This window comes from Procambarus clarkii, chromosome 57, assembly GCF_040958095.1.
Source record: "Procambarus clarkii isolate CNS0578487 chromosome 57, FALCON_Pclarkii_2.0, whole genome shotgun sequence".
In the NCBI taxonomy this organism is placed as follows: domain Eukaryota; kingdom Metazoa; phylum Arthropoda; class Malacostraca; order Decapoda; family Cambaridae; genus Procambarus; species Procambarus clarkii.
In genome coordinates this window covers 21,230,551-21,235,990 of record NC_091206.1, presented here as the reverse complement: position 1 = coordinate 21,235,990, position 5,440 = coordinate 21,230,551, and positions in this window count along the sequence as shown.

The window sequence follows — 5,440 nt, the reverse complement described above, 5'->3', positions numbered from 1 at the left end:
TGCATGATGGGGAGAAGCAGGAGGCGATTTTCATTTGGCTCTATTGATCTGCCTCCAGATATTGCTTAAGGATGTATGCTGGTTTAGCTTGGCACACCACTCGAGCCCTTTTTCTTCACCGATTTTTGCTGTTTTTTCATGCACATGATCTCGGACAGCTCCAAGAAGTCCTAGATTAGCTTCGGTTCTATCTCTTCTGAAATTCTTTCAAGCACAATTTAGTCTGTAATGCAGTTCTTTGATCCAATCACAGTAATACCAATGGTTTTTATGTTGTTGGGTAATTGTTTTTCTCTTGGGATAGCGTGATTTGCTGCTCTATGTATTGCATTTAGTAAATCTTGGTCCATTTCTTCGGTGTTGTCAGGAGGAGTGTAGTTTTGGTGCCAGGTTTCGAGAGATTCCTCAAATGTCATCAAATCTGTTTTGATTAAATCCCATCCAGGCTCGGAAGCTAGAGGTCTGGGAAGTAGTGCTATATTAATAACTATTTTTGTAGCAAAGTGGTCACTAGTCAGTACATGGTCAACTGACCAATAACTCATCTCATAAATTCTGGAGGAGACAAACGTGAGGTCCAGCTCCCATCCACCAATATGGCTTGGTTCCGTTAAGTTAAGCAGATAGACTTCAGGCACTTCATCCAAATGGTTTTTAATATGTCTTCCGTTGGCGTTGGTTCTTAGTGAATCAAGTAGTAATTCACTATGAGCGTTGAAGTCATCCATGATGGTGTGGGTGTGGTGACTGTTGTTTCACAGATTGCAGAGAGATCCAAATTTTGTTCTCTATAGTTCCTGTATACAGGTGATGAGTCACAATAACGTGGCTGAAGTATGTTGACCTGACCACACAAGACAAGGTGAAGGGACAACGACGTTTCGGTCCGTCCTGGACCATTCTCAAGTCGATTGAAGCGCCGTCGTCCCTTCACTTTCTAGTGTGTGGTCTGGTCAACTTAGCTCCTGTATACATTGGAGATGGACAGCATTGAGTGAGCCCTCATAGTGAGATTAACTCTCATAATTTCGACGTTCTCGCCACAGTTAGGCAGGTCTGTGATTGGCATGGCACTGATATGATTTCTTACTAGTAGTGAAGTGTCTCTGGTGCCACTGTGAGAGAGTACTCTCTCAGCGCAAAAAACTCATTCCTTGCATTGTCTTGCAAGACGCAGCTTTGTTATTTGGTATCTAACGTTTATCAAGTTGGGTATCAGAGCACTCGGTACTACAAGAGGAGTACAATGAGATCAACAGTTGTGACATGGGATCAGCTGCAACGCATAATGCAAGGCTCTGGTACCAGGGGTAGACTACTACCCAACCAGTGGGGTAATTGTGGCTATAGAGTGATAGTGGGAGGGAAAGTGAGGACTCCCCTCACTAGAATGCTGGGAGGCCTGACCACATTCTCCCCCTCCCCCCCCCCCCCCCAACTCCCTCTGAGACAACAGGGCATTGTTCTGGGAGCTGATAGTACCAACCGCCATGCCACGAGGAGCAGGTGGTGCCGCTGCGAATGGGAACACGGCCTGCATTTGGCGGGAGAAGCCTATCGTTGTGATTGGCCAGTGGTGGATGATGTCACAGCATTCGCTTGGCGCCCGTGGGCCCATGTGATGCCCCGGGCCAGCATTCGGGTCACAGATTCCAAGGTGGAATCACGCTACTTCCTAAGAACTCAGGGAAAGCCGGTTCTACTTACGTCTGGTGGCACAGTACTTTCTGGATCTGCAAAACTAGCCAAGTATCAGATCCTTGGTAAACTTTCGTGGAGCAGCAGTTTATAATTCAGTACTGGAGGTAGGAATAATGAAACTACATGACAGTTCCAGAGATGCTGGAACCACGTGTGTCGTACCACGTGTGTTAAAATTGTCTATTAGTGGGTAACGTGCAACATTCAGGAAGGAATTGTTGGTTATGAGGGGAAAATACTAACAGGCATTTATTTATTTTTATTATATTTTTGTTAACTTCAATATTGAATTATTATTATTCTGAGTGGACTGTATATTTTGATTCAGCCTGCCAGAACTTATCTACACATAGTTTGGAGGGACAATTATAACTTATACAACCTATGAGTGGATATAATATAAATTACAATTGATTACCTCTTGCAAAATATAAAATTATACCACATATGGTGGCCTAATCTACAGTATTAGTATTACTCTGTCTACTTTATTGCAAAAAAAGCTATAATTAGCTGTGTTGTTGTTATGGCCTGATTTGGCTGTATATGTTACATCCTACATCTGTTAAGGTGTGGCACAAGTGGTCCAGGGCCTTGTAATGGCGGCCTAGAACAGTGGCGTCTGTGTACAGCTAGGGTATCAAGAAACTTCACAGTTTGTGTGGCCCAGCTTATCTTTTCAGTAACTCCAAATCACAATTTACCTGCCAAATGAAGGGCATTACTAATGGAACATTAACATATAAAGTACAGGTGTGACATGAATATTGGGTGTGCAGTGCTGGGTAAAACACTTTATTGAACTTTAAGCTCACTGTATAGCCACCAGACCTATCTAAAACAGTAAATGGCCAAAAGCATGTAATAGATAATTGCTAAGATGGATACTCAGGTATTGCTGTTGTTGTAGGGGTTGCTGTGGCAATTACTCGGTTGGTTGACTCATATTTTAGGAGTCTATGACGAGTTGTGCTTGCTCGTATGGAGCCCTCTCTGTTTTGCGTTCCTCTGTTTACATTCTGTGTGAGTGACTCCCCACCGCCTCCTGAGGTGGTGTTCCAATAATGTTTTGTTCCAATACACTGTCTCAAGGACTAGGGAGCCAAACTATATTTTTACTGCTAATTATATTTATATTCGGTCCTAGTGAATACTATTTTATTAAGTTTAAACACTAGACTGTGGTTTAAAAGAAATGAGAATTAATATTTGTGTGTTGTTGATGACGTAACAAAATCCCATTCTCTGATTTCTATAAGGGTAACTGCAGTATGTTAATATGTGTGTCGGATTTCCGATATAATTCCGGGGGGTGGAATATGGGTCGAAGTCCCGGTAAGGACTGTGATCACTTTATTCCTCATCCCTCAGAATTATAACGTTGATTTAGGTTGAGCTTGCACTGTCGTGCAGCAGTCCTTTCTGGACGAATGTCCTGTACTGGCGTTTTGGGTGCTGGAAGTCACTGTGCGTCTTCTTTTCCTGCCAGTTCTAAAGGAACTAATTTCTCTAATGTTTTGAGAGTGGTGTTGCCTCGGCACTTTACTTTCACTATTCTCACGATGCCCTGGCTTTCTGGATGAACAGAGACTATTTGACCTATAGGCCACTCTGAGCGTGGCCTATCGCTGTCCACCAGAACTATGTCACCAGGGTTCAAGTTAATTCTGTTGAAGGGGTTGTTGCTCTGTAATGATACTCCCTCAGAGCAGTAAGGTATTCTCGAGTCCATACGTCATTCCACCGACTTATTACTCGTGAGAGATGTTTGAAACATTGTACCAAGTCCCTCTCTCGGACATATGAAGGATCTTCTGGTTCCTTGTCCATAAGGGACACTAGAGTTCTTAGAGGTTCCCCATACATCAGATGAGCTGGACTTAATGGTTCACATTGCGAAACATCTTCAGAGAGGCAGGTAAGCGGTCGGTTGTTAACTCGAGTTTCTATTTCTATGGCAACGGTTTAGAGCTCCTGCAGGTCAATCCTTCAGCGGTTTTAGGTTTTCCGAAGAGAACGTTTCACTGTAGCAATCATGTGTTCATAGAAGCTTCCGTCCCATGATGCTCTAGGAGGTATGAATTTCCAGTGGCACTGCCGGTGATTTAGGGCAGTGCACACCTTTGAGTGGTTCCAGATTTTCCTCAGACATGCTTCTCTTGCCACTAAGTTGGACCCATTGTCTGAGATCATTAGCTTAGTACAAGATCTATGTGAAGCAAGCCTGCATAAATCCTGTAAGAATGCCTCGACACTTATATCAGGAGTCACTTTAAGATGTACTTCCCTTGTTGTGGCAAAAGTGAATGGGCAGAGGTATGCCTTCACTGGGATTTTGTCCTTGGTGCGTGTCAGTGTTAATGCTCCTGTGAAATCTACTCCTGTGGTCTCAAAGGGACGAATATGTACAACTCGTTCCTTTGGGAGTGGAGGTCCTGGATGTGAACACTCTCTGGTATCGTACCACCGGCAAATTACACAGGATTAAATTATGGATTTTACAGTCTGCCGACCTTGGGGTAGCCAGTACTGTTGTCTGTGAGAGTATCTAATACCCCACCATGCAGAGTGTTGTATTTGTGTATGTTTAACACAATTAGCTTGCTTATTATGTGGTGAAGATGAAGCAATATTGGATTTTTTGTTTCCAGATCTATGTGCCCATGCTGTAAGCGGCCTCTGCATTTGATTAAGTTATAATTGTTGGTGTCTATCCAGAGACCCAGATCATATTGAAGTTTCTTAGTGACACTGTCAAATTCTATCCCGAATGTATCTGTTTGGGTTCTTTTGAACCAGTACCTCAAGGCATTAGGGAATTTATGCTTGATTCCTATTTTCTTTAGAAAAATCAAACACCACTTGAGTGACACCTAGTAGTTTGTTCAGTTCAGAGTACCGATTAAGATCAATTACCGAAGTCTGAGGTGATTCTGGATTCTCAGTGGGAACAGTAACATTGGTCACAATGACTTGAGGCTTTTGTTCAGGCCACTGGTCACTGATTTTAGCCACTGAGGTTCATTGAACCACATCTCTGCTTTGGTTAATATCCGTAAAGTCAGGCCTCGTGAGAGATAGTCAGCTGGATTCTCTTTGATGGGTACATATCTCAGTTTGTACCCCGTTGATAACTCTCGTATTTCCTTAACCCGGTAACTCACGTAAGGATTTTTACTGTTATTGTTTTTCACCAACTGTAGCACTGCCTCATTATCTGATTATACCACTGATTCTTCAAAGTGGATGTTGCTTAAGGCCTTGATCAGATAATGAGCCAATCTTACTCCTATCAGTAGGGCTGTTAACTTCAGTTGTGGCAATGATCGTTTCTTTAACGGTGCCACTCTGGCCTTTGATGTGAGCATATTGGCTTGCCCATTTCAGACCAGGTAAGCTAGTGTGCCATTAGACTTTCCTGAGGCATCACAAAAAACATGTAGCTTAATTGGTTATTTTCATTTACTGTGTTCTTAGGGAACTTGACAGACTCAAGGATACTTAAATCTTTCACTAGCCCCTGCCACTTTTCTTGTAAGGCAGGTGTTAGAAGATCATCCCAGCCTATCTTCTGTAGCCAGCATTCCTGCATTATCAACTTTCCATCTATCAAAATTGGATTTAATAGTCCCAAAGGGTCGAAGGGTTTGCTGACTTGGGATAGTAGTTTTCTCATTATTAGCTTGGTTGTATCTGATTCCACCAACTTGATTGTAAACTGATCTGCAGTTGTATCCCA